A 10,123-nucleotide genomic window follows, 5' to 3' on the forward strand; every position below is an offset into this window, starting at 1 on the left:
CACTTGCCCTGAGTGCTGTGACTTTTCAAATGTCATGGAGACTGGCTTGGCAACTACATCAGCCAGTTCCCTCAGGACTCTGGGATGCATCTCCTTGGGTACATTCAGGTTCCTCAGGTGGTCACAAACCTCACTGTCTTTTACAGTGGGAGGGACTTTGCTCTCCCAGTCCTCATCCTGCTAGCCACTCAGTCAAGAGGTGTGGAAAGAGTTTCCCATTGAAGAGTAAGGCAAAAGTTAAGTACTTCAGCCTCTTCTTTGTCTGTTGTCACCCATTCTTCATTTTTCCAGTGTTGTTTATCAGAGGGGGTCCCCCTTCTTTGACCTTCCTTTTGTGGTTAACCTACCTGTAGAAGCCCTTCCTGTTATTCTTTGTGTCTCTTGCCAGCTTCAGTTCCAGTTTTGTCGCCTTGGCCTTTCTCATCCCTTCCCTACACAACGGTGCTTCATCTCTAAACTCTTCCTAGGTCACCTGTCCTGGTTTCCACTGCCTGTGCATTTGCTTCTTCCCCTTAATTCTGACCAGCAAGTTCCTACTCAGCCATGCTGGTCTCTTGCCCTCCTCATCCGATTTCTTGCTCCTGGGGATTGCCAGCTCTTGTGCTCTATGGAAGAGTTCCTTAAAGATCTGCCAGATCTCTTCTATTCCCTCGTCCCTGAGGGCAGCCTGTCAGGGGATCCCCCTGACTGGGTTCCCAGAGGACTGAAATTCTGCTTTCCTAAAGTTCAAGAGCCAGACTTCTACTCCTTACCCAACCCCTATCCCTCAGCCCTGCACACCTCACCAATGAATGACCCCTGCAGCCCAGGCTGCCTCCAGTCTTGGTGTCCCAGTTAGCTCACCTGCACTGGTGACCAACAGATCCTGTAACACGTTCCCTCAGCAGGGCTGTCTGTCACCTAGGTCAGGATATTATCCTCCACACACTCCAGGGGTCTCCTGGATTGCCTACAGCCCTCCAAGCTACTTTCCCAACAGCTGCTGGGGTGGTTGAGCTGCCCCTGCAGGACAAGATCCTGCGGGCTCAATGCCTCCTGTGGCTGGAGCAGGAAGGTTTGGTCAGTGGGCTCCCCTTGGTCAGGCAGCTGTAGCAGACCCCAGCCACAGCGTTCCCTTTGCTGCCTCAGTCTCTGACTCATAGCCACAGGCTTTCCACCTGCTCTTTCCCTGCATTCTGCAGGAACAGCTCTTCATATTGCCTATTTTTTGGCTTGTAGTATCATTTGTACCCATGTGAGAAAGTAATAGCAGGTTGTGGTCCATGCTTTGGCTAGTTGGGCTACTCTCTTGGCAGCATCATGGATCTTAGTCCCCGGTAGGCAGCATTATCCCTTGGGCCAGGATGATATATGATTTGAAAATTCATGCTGCCTTCCTGAAATAGTAATTTAGAGATAAAGTTTATTTAAGGATAGATATTTAATAGCCCTATATTTCTGCGTGTATTAAAACTCAGCTCTTGAGGAATCTAAACAAAAGCATGTGTGCCTCTCTTATCAGCAGTGGAAGTTGCACTTGGTCATAATTTAAACAGTAGTAGTAGCAGTTAACAATGTTTTCTTGGGTTGGCTCTTTATCACTTGTACCCACTTCCTCCATTCTTTTAATCATTTGTAGAGGCATATATAAAGGTTGATGCCTAGTCTAAATTGTAATCTAAAATTCACTTTGGAGTGATTTGCTTGTACCAGGTAGCAGCAGCTCCTACCTCAGTGGACAGGCTACTCAGTCAGGAGCTGCACATTGGGAACCACTTGGCTTGAGCAAGTATCCAGGCCTGGGCACACTTGTAACATTCCTACATGCACAGCTTGGGACACGGGAGCAAGGCTAAAACATGGTACTGCAAGACTGCTGAGGTGGGTTTGGATAAGATGATTACCAATTGTATCAATGTCTAGTTTAAGGAGTGAGAGGTGAGGTTTATTTACTTAAATTAGCAGGGTTTTAAATGCAACAGAACATTCAGAAACACAGGGAAAACAGTAACAACTACCAACCCACATACATTACCATAAAGAGAAATAGGGGTATAATTTTATTAATTTTAATCATGCCAAAGGTATTGAACCTCAAAAAGACTAAAAAATCATTGTGATCTACTACAAGCTGTAAGACTAGTGCTGGCAACTCTGAATTGAAGAATTACTCAGCAAGAGCAAGGATAAACAGGTAAGAAAGTTTCTGCATAGTGAAAGGTTGATAGTTTACCTTTGCTTTGCTGCCTGGTTGTTTCTACAGAAACACACATATTCTCCTTAGTGAAGAGTAAGGGGTTTCTTTATTTTTTAATTTTTAACAACTAAACTTTCATAGTCAGTTACTCCAAAGTAAACCATTTTGAAAGAATAGGGTGCAAGGAGGAATTGTTCTGCTACTGTTAATGGCAGAATATAAACATAGGCTTGATGCATGACAGTAAAAATACCATAGTATTTCTGCTTATTTTCCTTTGACATTTTATGATGTTGTATAAAAGGATAATATATTTTTTGCCTTCATACTCTGCTTTAATTCTAATAATTAATTTCTAAAGAAAAATAGCAGAAATAAAAATGGGTCGGGAGCTAGAGACAAAATAATGGACGATATAAATAGAATAGTATGTGAAAGGATAGTGGAAATAATGGAAGTGTTTTTAGAACAGAGATATGATACAGTATAAGAAATAATTAATTACACTGAAAATATAAATTGAGCTTTCCTGATGATCTTTTCTACTAACTCAGGAACCAGGTGACATTTTGCAACATTTCCAAAGCAATAAATTTAAAACTCAAGGAAGGCATTTACTTTTATTTACCCTGTTTTTTAAACACAACATATACTTAAGTTCTGGTCATCTACTGTCACAAGGTAGTATGATGTTTACTAAAAGTGGAACAAAACTGCATGTATACATCAGCAAAGAAATATACAGATATATATTAGATAGGATACAAAAATCCAAGGTCCCAAAGTCCCTTCATCTGAGCCTTTGGGTTAATTGCTGATATTTGGTGATAGGGTGAAATCCTTTTGCACACTTCGCTTTTCGATGGCCAATTGCCATAAGTAGTATTAATTTTTTTTTTTTTCTAATTTTCAATTACTGAACTGCCTAGTTTTGCATACAATATCTTACATGCTTGAAGGAATTTTAACTTAGCACTTGAATACCCTAACATGGATTCTGGTAAGCAGTATATAGGTAAGGTAAATCGTCCCAAGACCTCGTCTGACTTTCTGTGTGTGCTCTGAAAGAAGTATATGAGGATTGGACTCTGTTCCCTTCTTTTTCTAATGGTTTATTGTTCTCCCCTTCCACACTTTTCTGTTGGTTTTAACATGAAGTTGACACTTCTTTAATATGTTATATTAAATGTTTTGTGGTGCAGGAACCGTGCTTTGCTATGTTTACACACGTGGTTTGATTGGTGATAGAAGCCTTTGTGCATGACCCTTTGTGATAAAAGCAATAATTCTGCTGTTGTCATCTTAGCTGGTATAGTTGTGCTTTCATATAGCACAACACACAATCCAGTGAACCTGTTTGGAAGAGAAAGAGATTGTGAATGCTGCTGCATTTCCAGTCCCAGAGGTAACTGGTTTTGCTTCAAAAGGTACAAGGTAAACTACTCTTCAATGGCTGGTAACTCTCGAGCCCTTGCTGAGACTGTAGTGCCACAAATTCTGATCCACTTAAATTGCGTACATCGTGTTGCATATACATTTATAATGCCACAGAGGCAAGATTCATGTTTCCCAGACAGGCTGTGGAAGTGTTCATGGACAGATTGGATGGGGCCCTGAGCAGCCTGGTCTAGTGAGTGACATCCCTGCCAATAGCAGGAACTAGATGGTCTTTAAGGTCCTTTCCAACACAAAACATTTTATGATTTTATGGTCTTTACAAGTAGTATTATTCTAAACTCCTTTTTTCCATCATACATGTGTAGGAGAGAGGGCAAAAGTGAGTTATGCTGGCTTCCACCACTACTTTTCCAGTCCTCTCCAGATCTTGGCTTGCTCCCATCCTGCTCCTGGTTACTTGACTCCTCCTTTTCCCACCTTTCAAGTCATGGCTTTCAGAGAAGAGGGAAGATGATTCTGCCCTTAGCACCATCTCATGGAGCATATGTGTTGTAAATTGCCATCCACACCTTCATACACGCCTCTCAACTTAGACCTATTTTCTACTTGAAGGGAAGGATTTAGACTAAGCCTTGCGAAACCAGTAGACAAGTAACACTTCATGCTCAGAAAAGAGCAAGAGCTGTTGGCACACTTTGGTCTTGAACACCTTCCCATCCTGTGAAAACACTGGTGGACTCTGGACATATGGTGGGAGGTGGTGAAAGGCCTTCTCTTGTAGCAGGCATGACTGGCAGGCGTTCAGCTGCCAGGCACAGGAAATGCTAGGAGATGAGGGAGCGCCCTGCTGCTGCCAGCCACCCTGCAGAGCTTCAGCCATGTCTTGGACCATGGGACACCCACCAGCTTGGGCTCACAGCAGCACCCTAAGCCCAGCATCTGGAACACAGCAGGCAAGGGAGGTGCAGGGAAGGCAGGACCCTTTGGAGAAGGAGAATCAGCTCTTCTCCTTCTGTAACACATCTGCTGGGGGGAGTTCTAGGCTGAGAAGCCTATGGCTATCTGAGGCCTCCCTGTTGAGACAGCTGCCACTCTTGGAGATCCTGACAGACCCCAGCAGCAGGTCCACAAGGGGATCTGGCTCTGTCCTGGTCACTGCAGACCCTCTGATCTCCTAAAAGGTGCTTAGGAAATTGCTTGTATATAACAGGGCAACTTGCTGCAGTGGGGCACTTCCCTCCTTTGCAGATGGTGTTTAACATGTGGAATTATCTGATCCTGTAGTATCTGATTCTCATTATCTCCTATAATTAAAATTATAAATTAATTTTATAAAATTTATAAAATTTAATTTTAATTTAAAAATTAAAAATTATCTCCTATAACTTTCATTTTGGTTTTACCCAATTTTGTGTATTTGTGGGAGGACTTTTAGGTACCTAATTGCTCTCTGCATGCCCCAGCAGTGCACAGCATGCCAGCACTTACTGAGAGCAGTATGAAAAGTGAATGGTATGACTCTGAAACATCACTTGTGAAGAAGGTAGAAGAGAAGAAAGAGACACCAGTTCAGTTATTTCTTTAGATTTTTCTTCAATACTGTCAAAAAACCAGATACCACTTGGTACCTACCAGTAATTCCTCCCTCAGCTGTCTTTCTATATGTTTGCAGATGTGTCCCCTAAAGTAGAACAGCAGGATCATTTGGGCTTAAAAACTGCATAACCTTTTCTGTGAGTGTTTTGGTGGGATTTGGGGTTGATTTTGGTGATCCAATAAATTCACTGATAGAGTTTGGAGTGCAGCCCTACAGACATTTGGATTTGACACAGCTGAAAAGGAGTACACAGTGGGAAGGCAAAGTGTACTCCCATTCTTTTCCTCTTGCCCTTACTTTGTGTGTGTCAGCACTATGCTAGAACTGCACCAAAGAGGTTACTTTTATCAGAAAACAAAATAGGCATCTCTTTGATATTGAGTCCAAAAGTAATTGTTCTGCTTCATATGGATCTATGGGCCTCTGCCAGTGCCTGGGCCTGGGCAAAGTTAGTTGGTGGCTCAGCTTTGTGTAATTGAAAGTCATTTTGATTTCTGCACTGTGGTGTAATTGCTTGAAAAAACATGTTATTTGATGATTAAGATTCTGGAGTGAATTGTGTTCTTTTGGGTTCTTGCACTGTTTCTCCATCAGGGACTTGGTTTCAGTGGTGTGCAGCTGCTGGAGTTGATTTACAGTGCTGCGGCTGTGGCTAGTCATAAATAAATCCTCTTATATAGTTGTTATGAACACCTGTTAGATCATCTGTCAGCAAAGCGCTGTTCACATTTATCATGGTGCGGTAGTTATTTTACCTCAATCCATTTCCAACTGACTCGGCCTCCATCACTGGATTACTATTACCACACCATAATCGCTCGTTTCCACTCCATGTTACAACTTGCAGATAAAAGATTTCACTACTTGGCCAAATTTCATAAATAAAGGAGCAGTTCAGTGCAGTAAAAGTTTATTTTTGTCATCATTTGTCACCCCATTATTCTATAAATCAAATGGAATAGCGCTATTGCTAGCTCAGGCGTTGCTGTCAGCCCTAGGCATGGAAATGGTCCGTTTCTTCTTTTTAGATGAGATGACATGTCTTTCAGACTTAACTGGCTTATGGCTTTGTTTCACCCATTTTATTTTATCGGCCCTTCAGAAAAATCCTTGGGGACCAGAGAGACTAAAGAAGTGAAATGGAATCAGAAAACACAGTAAAACATGCTGCTTTAGCTGTGTTACGTACATTTCCCTCCCCCGCAATCATTCATTTACAAACTCCTCTGCAAAAATAATGGCTCTGGATATAAACAGCCCCTCAATGCATTCTCCAGCTTTACTCAGACTTTATCGTTCATGTCAAACCCTGGGTACGAAAGGGCTCCAGAGAGGGTGCTGCAAAGTCTTGCTAATGTTTCTGCTCCTAAATGGACTTTCAGACTGCTCAGGGATTGAATTGTGGAGTTGTGCTTTTGTTTCAAGGGTCTGTGCTGATGACTTGCATTTTGGGGCCTGAACCACCTAATAATGCTGTGCTATGCCTTGCTACACAGCTTCACAACCAAAACCATCAGGGTTCAAGATCTTCCTCCATGCCTTCCCAGGTACAGTCTTCACAGAAATGTTGTTTGCTTTTTTTGGTTTTTCAGTAATTTCCTAACTCTAGCTATAAAATCTGTACTTGGGCCATGCCTTGATTTTTTGGCTCTGTGTCTGTTACAGATGCTTGGGGTTTTCTTGATTTATTGAGAAGATGGATATCAGACTAAATTTTGGAGAAAGCAATATTCCTTGGTTTAAAAAGAGCCAGATAGGATGATGATAAAGAGATGGGGTAATAGAAAAGGGTTTATAGTTGATATTATACTTCTGAGTTGGTTCTAATTCCAGTTACATTCTTCATAGTCATTATGTAGCTCATAAATTCAATAAAGTGTTTTACTATTACTATAAAAATGACAGGAGGGGGGTTTTATGTTGTAAGTTTCGTTAGTTGCTCTTCCTGTTTTATGTTGAAGTTCTCAGGCCATTATGTCATTAAACTCCTTGGAGTCTGAAGGGCTCAGGCCCCTCTGTTCCTTTCACTGGTGCAGTGCCTGCTGTGGGGCAAATGTCTGTTTGTCCAGTCTCTGTCCACCATCACTTTTCTTGTCAGTTGCTCTCTTTGCTTCCATTTCAGATTAGTTTTTCATTCAGAAGCTCTGATACCTGCCTTTGTGAGGAGGCAATTGGAGTTTCAGGGTGGCTGTGGCCCCACTTTGGATTCTGAGCTCTGCACATCAATTCTCAACGCCAGCTGAGCTGCTCATGTGAAAATGGCCAAACCTTCTTATTGCAGTGGGACTTGGATGGCTGTGGAAAGAACTTGCTGACAAAGGGCCATGCTGCACTATGGAAATAAAATTACTTCAGTGTTCATCCTTTCTATTTCCTTCACAGGGACACCTGCTGTGACTTTTCTCCAACCACTTTTGTTGTAAAATTAGGCACACATCTAGGTTTGAGATTCTTGTTCAGTTTGACTGTGTGCAAATGCTTACAAACATAGCCTTAAGCATTTGCAGTGAAGGTCTCTAAAGACAAATCCAGGAAAGGTTTTCCTTTTTTATTGATTGGGGAGATGAATATTTTTCAAAGGCACTGTAGAATTTTTGTTATTTCTGCTTCATTAGGGGAAAAAAGCGTCAAATATCTGACCCTGGAGACTTTGCTTTCTCCAGATGTTTGCTTTGCACACAAATAATGTGCATGAAAACAGCAACTGCTAATTCAGTGGCCAAAGTGCATCAGGACCCTAATCTAAAACCTCCCAATCCATCCAGCTGTCTGGCATTTGCTATTATAGGGCACCAACAGAGAAATGAGGCTGTGGCTTTATCACTGCACCCTGGGTGACAACTTGATTTTCTGCTTTCACCGCAGGCAGCAGCAGCCCAACATGATGGGGCTGTTAATTTGTGCATTTCATGGTGTCTGTCAGGGGGCCGGGAGAGGAGGGTTTCAGGGGAAGGGAATGGAGCATGTCCCAGCCTCGGAAGCACCTGTCTGCATTGACGGCACAGAGCACTTCTTATTAGCGTGCAGGTCTCTAAATGCAGCCCCGGGATGACAGCCTGGCATTCCCAGCACCCACACAGTGTGACAGGCGCAGGCAGCCGGTCCCATTGTTTGCCCTTGATGAGCATGTCATTAATGGAAATGGAAGAAAGTGAGGGCCACATCAGTATTCAAATAGCCTCCATCCTCTCTGCCATTCAACTGCCTGGCTCAGGCGGCTGCAGATTTCCTTCTGCAGCTCCACTTACACGTTTTCACAGATTTATTCCCATTGCATACAAATCCCCTCCATGTGGCTCTGGCCCCATACCCACCCACCCCCATTCCCCTCACATGCACAAACATGTTCTCCAGCATCATCTGATCCACCAAAAATAAAGCGGATGTTCTTTCCCTTCCTCCCTGTTTTGTGAATTGCTTAAGTACCGTTACTAAATACTCGCTTTTTACAGTCCAGGAAATGGAAGGTGCTATTTATTTAAACTTGAAGCATCAAGCAAGGGGCTGATATATTGTTTGTAATGTCCTTGTTTTCCCACAAGCAGCTATTGATTCTTGTCTGAGTGACCTCTTTCACTACAATATATTCGAATATGTTTGGTTTGGGACATGTCACCTAGTAGGTATGAAGTAAGAGGATTACAGAAACAAGAAATAACTAAGTGAAAAATCCATATGCCTCCTTAATGACAATATTACTGAAAACATCATTAAAGTCATGCTGTTCTTCCTCAAAACCTTTTTTCAAAGTTCTGTGCTTTAATAACCACCAGACCATGGATACCTGGAGACAAATGGACATCTCACTGGAGTATACCATTTTAGGCTGCCTGTACCCCTTTGATCTTGCATGGGTAGTGTGATCTCTTTGGAGGCAGGTGGTGCCTTTGCCTTCTCTATTTTTATGCATGGACCACAGCTGACCATTAGTGCTCCTGAGCAGTCCAGCAAAACAAATAACACAATATCATACTGCTGGTATGAAGAATGTACCTTAAGCACACTGGCATCTGGCCAGATCTTAAATGTATGTTTTTGTGCTTTAGTTTTCTGTTAGTCTGTTTCTGTAATAATATAATTAGTGCTCACAGGGGAGGCTATTGACACTACCACCAGGATCAGTTTGCTCTTTGCAGTATTTCCAAATCATTCTCGTTACACATCCAGCTTGCAGGTTGGATGTGGTACCCCTTGCATTTTGTCCTCTCCAACCAGTAATTTAACCTCAAAACTAAAGCTCTCACCACTAAAGCTACAGTAAAAGCCTGGAGTCATAAATGAATGCACATTGCTGAGTGGTTTCCAAATCTTGGAACATTTTGTAGCCCTGTTTCACCCCAGGAGTTGGAGAAAGTGAGCCCAGAGATTTTCCATTTGTCATTTCTAAATCATTAGTTAGCTCCAAAACTACATAGCAGAAGCAGAGCTGTTACAAAACATTTTGATAAGCAAAAGTGTTGCTTCCTCATACTGTCCTTCCACACAATCCTCCCAGCACTGCTCTAGATTCAGAAATCCTTCTGGGATGTGAATGGGATCGGTCTTGGATGTGTTTGCCCTAACAGGTGCTTTTCTTCCACTGGTGCCTGTGGGGACTGTCCCAGCACCCTGTTCCCTGCAGCTTGGGTCCTGGAACAAGTGCAATGGTGGTATCCATCTGTTTTTGGCTGTGATCTCTGGGAGCAGGATGATGAAATATTTGGGTTGCCACCTAGGTGCTGAAGTTGCATCCCAGCATGATGACCTTTGTGAGCACGGATGCGTTATTTTGTCTTGGCTCCTACTGCTTCCCCTGCTCCTCTTTCTTTTGCTGACCAGTTTGGATTGCAGAACACAGGTTGGGTCTCGCCTTTCTGTACCTTCTGCAAGAGCACTCTGATTTCAGTAGGAACCTCTAGGTGTTGCTGTGATATAAATAATAATTGTCTTTGGGCATTAATTCAAAGAGGGCA

General features: G+C 42.7%; 1 long non-coding RNA gene across 1 annotated transcript; it reads left to right on the top strand.

The window, feature by feature from the left end:
* Window positions 1-452: 452 nt before the first annotated feature.
* Window positions 453-7,532, top strand: LOC117243702. The gene is made up of 2 exons (XR_004495512.1): window positions 453-6,718; window positions 7,294-7,532. It is a non-coding gene; the product is annotated as an uncharacterized LOC117243702 (long non-coding RNA).
* The last annotated feature ends 2,591 nt before the right edge of the window (window positions 7,533-10,123 follow it).

The sequence above is a fragment of the Parus major genome, chromosome Z (genome assembly GCF_001522545.3).
Source record: "Parus major isolate Abel chromosome Z, Parus_major1.1, whole genome shotgun sequence".
Lineage (NCBI taxonomy): Eukaryota > Metazoa > Chordata > Aves > Passeriformes > Paridae > Parus > Parus major.